The 14511-nt window shown below is 41.3% G+C and overlaps 1 protein-coding gene across 6 annotated transcripts in view; it reads left to right on the top strand.

Moving 5' to 3' along the window:
- The first annotated feature begins 2259 nt into the window (after positions 1–2259).
- The window catches only part of DISP1 (dispatched RND transporter family member 1), an 87474-nt gene continuing 75222 nt past the window's right edge, over positions 2260–14511 (top strand). The window contains exons 1-2 of one of the 6 annotated variants that reach the window (XM_069009470.1): positions 2266–2361; positions 12134–12171. The gene's annotated coding sequence lies outside the window, so the exon portion shown is untranslated. Of the gene's footprint in view, positions 2362–7845; positions 7863–11257; positions 11363–12106; positions 12172–14511 lie in introns of those variants that run through there. The other 5 variants (XM_069009464.1, XM_069009463.1, XM_069009465.1 and 2 more) reach the window with 5 other exon arrangements.

Here is a 14511-nt window from a genome sequence, read left to right as displayed (position 1 = left end):
CTGCACTGGCCATTAAATGCTTTCTTTGCAGTAATACGGGTAGATGATGTAACTCCCTCATGTGCATCTCTCAAGTTTATGTGTTACAGTAAAAGACAGCCAAGGGTGTGTCAAGGTTAAGAACTATTTAACTGCTGATGGAAGTAATAACTAGCCATCACTGCAAAGAAAGGCATGAAGGGATAAATGATAACAACCTGAAGTCAGATGATCTCTGGATAACTCTTCATTTTTTGTCTCTGCCTTGTTTCAAAAAGCACCTTGTTCCGTTCTGTAGATGGATAGAGAGATCTGTTATTCCAAGCCTTGCAGATTTACTTTGTAAATTAAATTGCAATTTGGCTCAGATCTGGGTTGCTACTCCTTTTCAGTAGAGCTGAAAATGAAGCAAGGTAATAAATTATTTCAGTACTTTTTTTTTTTTTTCTGAGACCACTATTTTCCAAAGCAATCTAATTAGTTACAGAGGACAGCACAGCCAAAAGTAAATAACTGATATATATATATATGTGTTTGATTTGTGAGTGCTATTGATTTTAATTTAATTAATGTAAAAGAGATCTGTGTCAGAATTTAGTGCCATAAAATAAAAACATTAATTTATATATCGCTAGATTTATAGAGAGAAATATTGTGTTAATATACCTTCTACCTGTGCCATCTACCAATTTCCAAAATGTATTAATTACGGCAAATCGATGATTAGGAGAAATTCGATTAGTTACAGTATGTCTTCCATGCGTGGGCACTAGATGGCACTGAAAGACAGGAGCTGGAGTGTGGAAAACAGGTATTTTACATTTCTTGACGTTCATGTACTTCAGTGGAGGATCACTGCAACATAAATGATATCCTGTAATCTATTATGAAGAGAGAGAGAGAGAGAAAGAAAGAACTCATAGGAATTACAGAAGCTTTATTGCATGACTCAGTTGTTACTTGAGTCTATGAATTAAATTGGTACAATTAGAGATGAAGCGGCAGAACGTGATATTAAGTGACCAGGGCTGGCAGCAAAGTCCCTTTGAAGATGGAGGGGGATGGAGTTTTCCCTCTCTCACTTGCTCATGTTGCTTCACAGCAAAATCTGCACCCGAGTTCATGTGCTCCCTCCCAGTCACCGCGATGCTCCTTGAGCGCAGTTCTAGTCCCAGACTTGACACTGTTAAAAACATCAACTTCCACAGCATTTCACGCTCTGGTTGTGTGACCAAAGGCAAACCCTTGGGCTGACGCAGGAGAGACAGCAATGGCTTGCAGGACTGGAGATTGATGGGTCAGAACTGGAGATTACAACGAGTCCTCGATAAAAACCACACCAAGTGAAACGCAGAGGGAAAAGGAGGAGGGAAGGAGCGGATTGGAGCCTGACTCAGGCTGCAGACTCTGGCTCTCAAGCCATCCGCAGCCTGACCTGGGTGTTTCACATGCTTTAGAAGGGATTTTAGAGAGCCAATTACCCTCACCCCAGGATGAAAGTGAAACAGCTCGTCATGTGCAAGGGATCACTGCAGATTATCCCATGTGCTACTATGGTTTTAAAAATTACAAAGATGTACTTTTATTCCAACTGCGCTCAAAGGAAGCACTCAAAGGTTAGGAAACTCCATGTCTGTATTTCGGCCCATTCTGTGCACTAAAAGAGACAGACGCCTTTTGGGACGCAAAGCTACGCAATCATGTAATTAAAAACTGAGGCCCATGAACAAGTTGGCAGAATTATGGCTGGAGCAAGCTTTTCCTAGAAATTCAGCACCGGGTTTATCCATATAGGTAATATTGTTTCCTATGTGCAATTTCATATGCAATATTGACATGTTTTTAGAGATGAAGGGTGGTCCATTGCATGGACTCTGATCTATGTCACTGCCTAGGATGAAACTGTCTGGGGGCCACTGTGGCCTTCACGGTGTAATTTCCTTAGACTAGAGGGGAATCCTTTCAACCCCAGACACGACGTTCCCACAGTTTTGATATATTTTTAAAAGTCTGTCTATTAGACTGTGGTTCTTTGGGGAGTTTTGGACACGCTCCGTTCTTCGCAGCCACTACCCCAGGAGCCGGGAGGGGGGCAGGAGGCGGGGCGGGCCCTCAGGCGAGCCCCCGTGCCACGCTCAAGATGGCGGCTGGCGGGAGCCGGGCCGGGAGCCGCGCTCAAGATGGCGGCGCTGGCCCGCCCCGCCTTCCCCCGCCCCGCCGGCGGTGACTTCCGGAGGGAGCGGGAGAGGGCGTCCGTCCCATGGTAACTGCGCCACGGTGGGGACGCCGCGGCCGCCGCTCGCTTCCTGCCGCCGCCCGGCCCGCGACGACGGGCAGCCGCCGCCTCCGGGGCCGCGCCGCCGGCAGCCGCCAGGTCGCGAGGTGAGAAGAGCCTGCCGGGGCGGGCGGGCCCCGTGGGGCGGTCTCTCCGCGCCGCCGAGGTACCAGGTCGGGCCGGCGGCGCCGGGGAGGAGGCGGCGGCGGCCGCCCCGCGCTCGTGTAGCGGGGGAGGAACCCCCGGTCCGGGGGCAGCGCCCCGGGGAGCCGCGCCCGCGGGACAGCGGCGGCCCCTCCGTAGGGAGAGCCCTGCTGGGGGCGGAGGTGCCCTTGTGTCGGCTGAGCCGTACCTTAAAATATCTTGTGAAAATGAATTAATTCTTCACCTTCACTTCTGAATCTTTTGTGTTTATTTTAATGGGACCTGGGGCCTTTTTTTTTTTTTTTTTCCCCCTTTATTTAAAGGTATTCAAGCACCTAACTTTTTTCGTTCGTTACGGACTGAGATGTGAGCAGCCTTTCGTGTGCTCCTGCCCTTTGTTCAGACATACGCTGCTGGTAGTTGCCTATTTTATTTGTTAGGAGCAAAGACTCCTTGAGAGCAGGTCTGCCGGCAGTGGTTTCGAAAGGGAGCTCATATGGCACCCTTTTGTCTTGGGAAATAAGGATACGGTAATTCCCGACATCTGTCTGCACAACCAATGTTCTGATAAGGTTGTTTAAGCATTGCTTCCAGTGGCGGTGGAAAATGCTGGAGGTGTGTTGGAGAGACCATTAAGGCAGAGGTCTGCCCAGAGGGATGTGGAAGCCTCTTCAGTTTCTGGATTCAGTGTGAGCAACCAGTTCCCACGTTATTTGTGGAGTTGGCACCTGCAGCCAGTGCAGGAGCTCTTGCTGTACCCCACTTTGGGAATGGGTTAGTTCCTGCATCAGGGACAGCTCACCTGCTGGATCCTTCACATCCTCATCCTAGTAGAGGTTGATAGGCTATTAGAATTAATGGAAAACTTTTCTGTGAGTAAGGCAATAGGATACTCCATCTCTTTTTCTCAGCCTCTGGAGAAGATGGAAAAATACATTTTAGCAGAATGGTTGATGGTTCACGTTGTATGGATGTAAATGAGAATCAGCTCTTCAGGAGAGAGATGAAGAGCTGTAGTTACTCAAAGTGTGTCTGTAGCATGTGTGTGATTTAAATGAATAAAAACTCTCTGATCAGAATTGCAAGTAGCTTTTTATAGAATATCTGGCTTGGTCAAACCTGTGAAATAGTAACAAACACTTAGGACAAGGCATCTGGATTGTCAGTGGGTTTATAAAAGTGCTCAGCTTTAAGAGTGTTGACTGACGGAACTACAGGCAAAAATAGGTGCCAGGAAGCAGATGGTATGAATTGAGACTGGAAGGAATAAGGGTTTTCTTAACTGGAGAGAGGAATAAGAGCCTGAAGCAAGCAGCCTGCAGGGATGGGTGTGGAAGAGATCTGGTGTCAAACAGCCGAGGTGGGGCCAGGGAGGGGTGTATTAGAAAAATATAAATACTTCAAACGTTGGCATGGCACTAAGGCTGCCAGAGTTCAAGAAGTGTTTGGACAATGCTCCTCAGGCACGTGATGTGATTCTTGGGGCTGTCCTGTGCAGGAGTTGGACTGAATGATCCTTGTGGTTCTGTCCCAACTCAGGAGATTCTGTGATTTGTAGTCTCTTGTGGCAGGTATTTACGCTTGTAATCAAATCTTCACACTATACTATAATGTATACAGCATTTACAAATTGTATTTATTTTACGTGTACTTATGATTTTCTCTGAAATGTAAAATAAATGACTTGTGCTTCTTAGTTTTTTCGTAGCTCCCAGAAACTGCAGCTGGTACTGGGGGGCTGCTGTGCTGATTGCTGAATGTCCATGTAAATTGAAATACAAATTAAAGAGGCAAACAAACATCCAGATGGGGGCTTTTTTGCTTGAGTAATTAAATGTTAAACTTTAAGTAAAAAAACAGCCTTTGACACTCATGTTCTGTTTCAGAATAGAATGGTTGAACTGTACCATGGTTGTAGTGTAGGACATTGTGGTGGTCATTAAATAGAAAGAAAAATCAGATTGCGCAGAAAGATTTGGTTTCCTCTTTAGAGTGAGGGGAGTAATATCCTGTAGTAATACCATAGCCTAGTTTGAGGACACAGTTATTTTGAGATTAGAAGCTTAAACGTGTATGTTGGTGAAAAGCAGATGGGTGTTGAAGTCAGGACCTGATACTCGAGTGGTTGGAAGTATGGAATTAGGATTTGTATGCCTTAGGATTTGAAACTTTGTGGCATGACTCAGGAGCCATTATTTCCCCTTTTGAGGGACACAGTATATATGTAGGGAATAAAACACAGTGATTGCGTTTTCCACTTTTTTAGCCTGCTTTTGAACTCATTGTAGCAAAGTTAAGGTTGCTTGTAGGTTATGTGAAGTGATAAATAAAGCCACAGCAGTCACAACATTGCTGAGAATGTGGGCGTTTTTCTCTTCACGATTTTTTCTTCTCACTCCTTCTTTCCTAATCTGCTACCATCGCAGATTCCTGGCTCTGTTGGAGAATGCCACGTGAAGCTATTTTTGACTGCTCAGAGAATTACTGTAGCAGGAACAAAGGACAGTGATGGGGAAGAAGCAGTCCCAAGGGGCCTTGAGAAGAAAGAGATGGAATTCAGATTAGTAGCCTCCAAAAAAGTCTTGCTGTAGAAGAAGTGAAAAGTAAGACTTTGAAAGAACAAAGGTAAAAACAACATGTGAAAGCACTTAGTTCTCATAATGTTACCCTTTCCCATGAGGAGGCTTTTTGAATGGCTTTCATAGTAATGTTTCTCATATGTTGACCATAGATTTATTTGGGCAGTAAGCTTGACTTACTCTCTAAGCCTTTAACAGAGATGATTGATATACTGGCTTTGATAGAGGGATAGAATTACTTTCAAACTTTGAAATACATAATAAGCACCTCAGGTAATTAGCAACCCTACATCTATCTCTCTTTAAAGTGATCAATGGCATTAATTTGGTTTGGTAACCATGGCTATTTTCTCGTTCAGCAGCCATATGGTATTTCTGAGTTTAGTGTGATTTCCTGTAGGTGGTTTTTACAAAGTCAGCTGGGCTTTGGTGTGAAGTGCAGCAAAAATTACATACTAGGGGAAGGTGTGAAAATGTTCTTATATTAAAAGAAATAAAAGCAGGTTGCTTTAATTTTGGTGTAAGCGTAGATTGTAGCCTCTAAATCACGTGTTCAGGGAGACTAATGCTAAAGCAGTAAAAATTTGTAACTGCTGCTTGTTTGACACTGATGTTTTTAGTGCAAATAATGATCAACGGATCAGTGTTTTGTTGTAAACAAAATACTTTTTAGCTTTACTGTAAAAAGGAGACCCCTCTTTCAGTATCATACCCTTTTAAGGGGTTTTCTTCTTGAGGTGTGATACATTAATGCTGTTGTTAAATGTGTCATGACATTAATAGAGCAACCACAGGAAATTTCCATCTGAATTCTGATTTTTTGAGGCCTGCAGCAGTCAAAAAAGTGTGAATTTTATCTGTGACATAAGAAGTGGCTGAGGGAACTGGGGTTGTTTAGTCTGGAGAAAAGGAGGCTCAGGGGGACGTTACTGCTTCTATGACCGCATGGGGAGGACGTTGTAGACAGGTGGCAGTTGGTCTTTTCTCCCAGCTACCAAGTGATAGGACAAGAAGAAACAGCCTCAGGTTGCTCCAGAGGAGGTCTAGGTAGGATATTAGGAAAAAATGTCTTAAAAGAGTGGTCAAGCATTGGAACAGGCTGCCCATGGAAGTGATGGAGTCACCATCCCTAGTAATGTCAAAAAACGCATAGATGTGGTGCTTACAGATGTGGTTTAGTGGTAGACTTGGCAGTGTTTGGTTAATGGTTGGACTTGATGATCTTAGAGGTCTTTTCCAACCGTAATGTTCTAAGATTTGAAATCAAGAGCTTCTGAGAAACATTCTGGGCTTCAAGGAGCACAGTCCAGCTGAGCCAGTGAAGGCTAGGATAGCAGAGAGGAGCCTTTGGCTGGGAAGCTCTGAGCTGTATCTGAAGCAGCCTTAGAAAGGTGAAAAACACTGGATTTTTTTAAGCTGGCCTTTACTCTGTGCTTATAAATAGCAGCTTAAATTTCTCTGTGGGAGATTCTCCAGCATGCAACATTAACAGAAATAAATTTATCTGCGAGAGTTGTGGGAAGAAGGACCAGTGTCAGATGATGATCTGGAAGTGCAAGCATTCAGGTCAGGTGAGTGGAGCAAAGAAAAGCAACGAAAGGGGTGTTGGGAAATGGAATGGGGCAAAGCCAGAGATCACAGAAGACTAAAGGTTGCTGGTGGTGTAGGGTAGTGTAGACCTTGCAAGCATAAAGTTTTCTGGTTAGTAAAGGTGGCATTGAGGAGAAACAGAGAAGGAAACTGTGTGGTATAGAGGCAGGAAAGTGACATTTAAAATTAAGTAAAAATACATCTGAAAGGCACCAGAGAAAGAACTAGTGTTTGTAAGGTGCATGTTCTTGGAGTGTGTGGAAGGAAATGAGAGTAGGGGCATGTGGAGCCCATTCCTGTGAGAGGAAAACCTGAGTGCTGAGGTGGGTTACCTGAGGTCTTGTGGTATGGAGACAGCTTAAGATGTGCAGCCCAAAATGAGAGAAGCTGTATGGTAACCTCAGGAGTCTGGATGTCCTCAGTGGTGCAGAGCCCAGAGTGTTGGTCACAGTGGGCACAGCTTACAGAAGCTGTGAAAGAACCATTCTTTCTGCCTTCCCTGTTCTGATTCCTCCCCCCATCTTTATCCTCTATGGGAGCCATGAAAACCTTGCTTTCTGGTGGGTTGGTACAGCCAACGTATGACTGGAAATAACATCAGCTTTCTGCATTCAAGTCTCTGAAGAAAGGTCTTGCTGTGTATCTTTATGTATAGCATTGTTGTTTTTGTAGAAACAGACAAACACAGCATGATAAAAACATTCTTGTGCTGTCTATAGTACAACATAACTCTTGTGCTATGTAACACAAATTAATAAAAATGACTGAATTAAGCCATAACTATTAGCAGATGGAAACTGTGGCTTAGTCTTGTGTAGTCTCTCCTTGTTAATGAACTTCACATGCAGATAAAATGGGAGGGAGATAGACTTTAATAAGGGAAAATGTTTGCCTTGTCATCTGAAAACACTTATACTCCTGGGTGAAGCCTGCGTGCTCAGCAATACTTCTTTCTTGTGCAGAGCCATAGTATTTAGAAATTAAACTATTGTTATTCCTGGAATATCTCCCCCTCCTAGAGCTTTAATTCTTATCTTTCCTCTTTATGTAACTAAGGTTGGTCAGGGGCTGTAAACAGCCTTGTTTTAGACTTCCTGGTATTTCTCTATGGCATTGCCATCCTTGCATGTGATAAGACATGCCTGCTGGAGCTGAACCAGGGAGTCAATCTCAAAGGCACTAAGGTTTATTGCCACAGCTAATACTGGGCTTGTGCCTTGCTTTTCAAAAGTATCCTGTTTGCTGTTTACTGAGTGTTTGGAGAGAGTCTCGAGAATTGTTTCAGGTTTCAAAGTGTAAGTACAGCATCATCTTCCTGTGACTTGTGCATGTCTGGTCAATCAATATGCTTGACAAATAATTCAGACATAAAGTGACTCACTTAAGAAATTGTTTCTTTCAATGCATATCTCTTTAAGGTTTCTTTTCCAATACCAAATTTAACTGTATGTGTAACATAATTTTTCTGTGTTTTAACTTAGAGAAGATGCATTTGCCAATGAGCTGCCTTTCGTGAAGTGTTTGTCTGTGATTAAGTATTTTTAGACAGGATGGAGCATCAGTAGTGAGATTTGAGAGGACACATTTTGTAAACACAAAATCCATTCTACCTGGAATGTGAGTGAAATGACACAGCTCAGATTACGCTTGTGCTTCGGGGTAGTGTTGGAATTAAAGCTGGGGGTTTTGGAGTTTGTTTGTTGTTTTCTTCACAAAGCCTCATTTGTGGTCTTCCGAGTTTTGCACTTTCCTATTAGTTGTTGTAAGACCTAGAGGGTGCTTGACACTTACAGGTTTAGACTGAAAATGCTTTTAGACTCGATGTGAACTTAAAAGACTTCCTTAGGAATTTTCTCCCTGTTGTGTTTACTGAAAGTAGTTGCTGTGCTCAGCAATACAGCTGATAGGATCCATTTCTAATGGTAAAAGTATTTAATATTGAAACACCCCTCTTGGGCTGCAGTTCTTGAAGTTGCATCAAAACTGGGTGATGTGGAGATATCTTTGGGTGGGAGGAAGGAAGAGGGGGATTTTGAAAACTAGGTAATTAATTAAAGATTGCTGTGGTTATGATGTTTTGGGCTTGGAAAATTACAGAGTGCTATGCCACATACTTTGAATATGCAAGTAAGTTAAAATATTTTCTTTCATATGTATGCTGTTCTAAATAATTATATAAAGCTGAAGGGAATTTTTGCCTTCTGGAATAAACTTTACCCTAGTCTTAAACATATGTTCTCACTTATTGTTGATAGCTTCTTTAATACTATAAAAAACTACAGCAGGTATTGCAAGAATTCAGTAACTTAATCTTAACCCTTTGAAGCTAAGTCATGTGAAATGTATGTCATGCTGATAGCTTTATAAAAACATAATGGAATTAAAACCAAAATCCGTTATTAAAACTTAAAGTCAGATCGTTAATATAGTTTAGAACTCATTCTGTGACAGTGAAGTCTAAGATCCTGAATGGTCACAGATACTTTTTGGGCCTGAATTAGTCATCATGTGTTTTCTGTGACAGTGAAACTTTACGAACTGAAAAAGCAAGATTTGCTTTAAGGGTTTTGGAAATGTCATTGTGTAATAATGTTCACACACCAAGACAGCTGAAGAAAGTAGTTGTGATTGACTGTGAACTGTAACTGGGGGTTTTTTGTGTTACTGCTTAACTGTTGCATCAGTAAACTGCTATTCTCTGCTATTTTTTGCTGTCAAGCAAAGCCAGTTTGATCTGCTGCAAACTGAGTACTTTGGCAACTTGTTCTCTGTTAAAAAATGGTAGAGATGGCATTAGTGGGAAAACAATTACTTGCTTTGTAAGTAGTGCAGTTGAGTTATGACTAAGTATATTGATTTGCCTGGCCAACACAAACTCGACAGATTTCTTATTTTTTTTATGGCCTTTCCGTAAGAGGGTCACGTGGTTGTTTGTTATTGCCCTGTATATGGTTGAGTTCTACAAACCAAACTGCTTTCTGAGGAAATCAAAAGGGGTTTTAATTATTTTTTTTAAAATAGATTTTGATCACAGATGTGCAATATTGAAAGGATTGGGGAAGGCTTGTCCCTCTCTTAGCTTTTGTTACTTTGTGAAGCTCTTTAACTTCTCTTTTTTTATGGCTTTACTGATTGTATACACAGTAAAGTTACTGACTTCCAAAAATACATGATTTTCTATTTTTTTTTTAATACCTAGGCAGGAGAAACTGCATCTGTTTGCTTGTGTCAAACATGATTTTGTTTTTTCTTAAATTGGCATCTTATCCTCTAACCCCCAAAGGCAATTTGAATATGCTGTTTAGAGTTCCTTGCTGATTTTAGAACTTAGGGTGCTAAGTCTGTAGAACCTACAAATTGAAGGCTGCTAAATCTATAAAACCCACAACTGAAGCCATAAAAATGGGATTATTAATTAATTAATATTAATTAGTTTTGAGACCTCTCTCTTATCTATGGTACCTCTCATCATTGCTCTCTCTGGTTCAGGGAAGGCTCTGGTGGTCAGTGCCTTAGTGTCAAAGGTATTAAGGTAAAATTTAGACAGCTGATAATAATGGGTCTGAATGATAGCTCAAAACAGTTCTACTGCTTTACTTTTCAAGGCTTAATACCAGCTCTTCTGTCAGCCCTGTTAAGAGGATGTTCTGTGGTATCTTGTTTGTCTTTTCTGGAAATTTGTATTCATGTTTGTGTTATGAATTTTCCCCATTGTGTTGCAGCTTTGAGCAGAATGGAGCAGGAGTAGAAAACAGAAATGCAACAAGTGAAAAGTTTGAATAAATATTTTGGTAGTTCTTAGTTGGATGTAGTTATCTCTTCTGTGAGCTGCTTCTGGGTAGCCTTCCATGGTGTGCTGTGTAGTGTAATAAGCCATGGGCCAAAACAAGCACTCGTGGTTATTCCATGGAGAAGGGCAGGTGCTTTGTTCCACTACTTAAATTCTTCTTTTCTCACAGTTACCTCCTTCCAGTGAATTTAGACATGTACAGACAGCTTCCTGAAAGGCTGTCTATAAGTAACAATATCAAGTAGTTTTAGGTGTAGATGTGGCTTCTGTGTGCAGCAGCTGTGCTCATACTTAGTCTTTGTAAGGTCCTGGCACAGAATGAGCTCAAGGTGTGGTGGGATGTGCACCAGCATGGTTGGTACAGCTCAACCAGGACAGGAGGCAAGAGTCCTCATTTAGCACCAAGGAGGTGTTTGGTGGTCAGTGAGGCCATTTACATCTGCAACATAAGACTTTGTTACCCCAGTTTACCAAACTGGACTGTTAACTTGAATGTGAAATGCTGCTGGGTGTTTACAAATTGGGGTGCAGACAACTAATAAAAGACTCGAATGGTGAAAATACTCTAAAAAAATCAATTGGTTGCAACATTTTTGGAAAAGGTTTGAATGAACTTTCTTCCCTGGAATACATTTAAAAATTCTAAACTGTATGTTTAGCACACTGGTTTCAGACATATCTTTATTGCAGGATAAGCTGTAGTTATACCTGACACCAGAAACAGAAGCATAGGAATTTTTCTTATATAAGGAAGATGAAGGACACTTACAAAAGGGCTAATTTGGAAAGCAGGTGAAACTGAAGGATAATTTGGTTCACCTGCTTCCTGGTCACAGAACCATTATCAGTTTCCATGTAGACAGCTAAAGTTCTTTAAATAGGGAGAGAAGCCAAGCCCAGCACCTGTATCTAAGTGGGTCAGGTGGAAAAGAAGCACGAGAGATCTGGAGTCCACTTGCAAAAACATTGCAACAAATGTGAACCATTGGATGAGTTTTACAAATAGTAAGTACAAAAAGTGTTAAATAAACATAAATTTGAATTTTCTCAAACCCAAATTCACAACCAGTCAAATCTCCTTTTATGGCATGGTATCCAGTCTTTTTTGGGAGGAACAAATATGTTCTTAGTTTAGCTAGTTATTCTAATGGCTTTTTCTGTGTTATAAGCAAGGATGTTTCACTAAATACCATAAAGTTGGTGAAAAGCCTTAAATAGTTTCATGGATCACTGTCAGACCAGAGGATGTGGAGACTGAATGGTCTCTGCAGGGTTCTGTCACTAATTTTGACTTAGGTGAAACATTAAGGCTGTGCAGTATTAGCAGCAGATGGTATCAAGCTTGGAATTGCTGTGAGTGTGTTGGACAATGTGGATAGGGTTCAGAGTGACTTGAGGAGAGAGAAGAAGCAGTCTGGGAGGGAGAAAACCATGCCTTCTGGATGAGGGCAAGATTCGAGATCCTCCATTTATCATCTCTGTACAAGAAGACTGTGGAGGAGTAGAATAAGTTTTCTGCAAAGAGTTCTGGGGATGTTGCAACTGAAAAGCCAGATATGATTCTGTTAACGCAGCTGCTGCAAACAACTTGGATTTACTGTGATATGTAAGCAGGATGAGTTTCTACCTATCACATGATAGTCTTTCATGCTAGGCTTAAGCATTTCACCCCAGGAAAAGCTAGATTACAAGACAATATAGAGGAAAGTAAAGAATGAAGTATTGAAAATGTAATTGTTTTATTCACAGAAAGATTGAGAAGTGTTTCCCTTACAGAATGGAAGATTACAGAGGGAAGGAAGAGTCTTCCTCAGGTGAGATATAAACATGGAGAGCGTTTTTCAGCCGAGTCACTCTGACAACAGAACCACTGGTAAAGTGCTTAAACTGCAACAGAGAGAGAGAGTGTAAATGAACACTAGAAAAGAACTGTGACCCACTGAAACAGATTAAAAATGGCAATATCACAGTCTTCCCAAGCAGAGTGCCTCATAAGGCACAGATTAACTCTGTCTAGACCGTCTTTTTCTCCCCCAGTCCTGAGAGGCAGGATTAGTTGATTTATTGAGCTCCTTTCTAACCATTAGAGTATTAGAAAATCCTAGAAGGGTTTCTAGAAAGCAGGGACATTCAAATTAAAAAGGTATCAAAGTGGTTAATAGCACTGGGCCCATGTTAATAACCTTCTCATTTTGTGATAATGGGTCTTGCTATCAAAATTGCACATCTGTACTCCCTCATTTCCACTCCCTGCTCTTCAAAGAAAGTAATATTGCACTGGGGGAGAGGGGGAAATACTTTTATAAATCTTCTGGCTCACTTCCATCTCATGTCTGTAAATATCTTCCAGTTGATACACTAAGTGTATACTGATGGCTACAAACTTCCAGAATCATCTTTCTTCCCCAGCTATATGTAAAATTGCTTTGGGGATGAGGGAGAAATTAGACTCTTCAAACCCCATGGTAAGTTTGATACCAGATTCTGAGATTTCAGACTGCTTCACACATTCCTCAGAGTCAGAATTAAGATATAAAATAAACCATTCCCTCATTAGCAGATAGCAGCCTTTATCTTGCATGCCTTTTTTTTCTAAACCTGGCAATTAAATTGCATGAATAAGAGGCGGTGTACTCTGGTAGCAGGAACTTGGGCCTGGGAGACAGAACTGTCAGCATCTTAATCTTAGACATGTTGTTGAATTATGATTTGCTGAAGGGCATGTTTAATTCCTGGCCCTGTTTTCCACACACAGAATGTAATGCTGTAAGGATTAATTTTTTTGTCTGTCGCTACAGAATTAAAACTCTCAGACGTCTTTTCGCATTAAAAGTTAGTATGTAAGCTCGAGGTTTTCATTCATGAATTCCTAGGTTGTGTTTGAATTCTTCTGCTACAGTATCCTCAGGTTAAAGAACAATAATTTAAAATTTTGATAGGTTAAAAATATCTAACCCTGTGGTATTTTCCTTAGTCTTTATTTATGGAAAATGCAAACTTTTTTTCTTCCTTTGCTTTTTTTGGTTCCACGCTGTTATTGAAGGCAGCTCCTTTCTCAAAGGCTTCAGATATATGGTATAGTTGTTTTACTTCATTCATGATTTATAAAGGTACAGAAAGAGTGCAGAATTTAAATTTTATTGGAATCCCTGTTATTTTCTAAGCAAGGAGGCTGCATTGGTATAAGCTGGTTTGTCTTGGAGCATTGATACAGCAAAACAGCCAAAGGACTTATTTTTTAATTTAAGTTCCTTTGGAGGCTGAGGGCAATGCTGTGAGATGTTGTTCTGGTTCAACAGACCAGCAGTGTTGAAGACTGAGAGGGCGTGTGGGGTCTTCAGGGCAATGAAATACCTTTTCCAAAGCTGGTAGCATCAGGTTGAAATCCCTGCAGGCTTCTTCCTGCAGGTGCTTGTTTTAAGTTAGGCCTGCACAGACATTTAAATTTATTATTACAGTATGACCCTACAGGGTTTATAGTTCTTTCAGTAAATTCTTTGTAAAAGAACTGGCATAGTTTTTAAAAGGTTATGTTGAATTTTCGTTTCCACAGCACAAGTTGCCATGGATATGTCAGGTTCTTAATGTTTGTTTACAGAGGAATGAGGTAGACAAGGTTTACAGTAGCTATTTTCAAATGAATGTTCTGCTTTCAAGTGATGCTGTTCTCACTGGAGTTAACTGGCCAGTGAATGTAAATTCTACTGTCTGCTTTGAGAATGGATTAAGTTCACTTTGAAAAGAGTTAATGCAGAGATGTTCACGTATATATCTTTGCACTAGCTTGTCAGTTGTTCAGGTTGCTTTATTCCCTCTGCAGTAAAATGACCCTGCTGATTTTGTGTGCCCCGTGTTGTGTGTTGGAGTCCTGTCAATCATCATTTAAATGGGGGGCAATGCACCCACCCAGAACTACGGAATTGCTGCTGGAAAACGTGCTGCATCTCATGCACCTGCGTGAAGCAAAGAGGTCCTAGACTTGCTGTGATTGGGAAAAGGGGATGGTGAATTTTTTCTAGCTAAGAACTGGCATAACAAGGAAATCAAGCCTTATAATTCCTGCATGCATAGATGAAGTGCCCATGAGAGAGCATTTTTATATTACATAATACAACAGTTGAAGTATGTTTCTGGTGTGTTCTCTGCCTTCCAAG

This window comes from Aphelocoma coerulescens, chromosome 3, assembly GCF_041296385.1.
Source record: "Aphelocoma coerulescens isolate FSJ_1873_10779 chromosome 3, UR_Acoe_1.0, whole genome shotgun sequence".
NCBI lineage: Eukaryota > Metazoa > Chordata > Aves > Passeriformes > Corvidae > Aphelocoma > Aphelocoma coerulescens.
The sequence above is the reverse complement of the archived record's forward strand: the minus strand, read 5'-3'. Positions and strand labels throughout refer to the sequence as shown.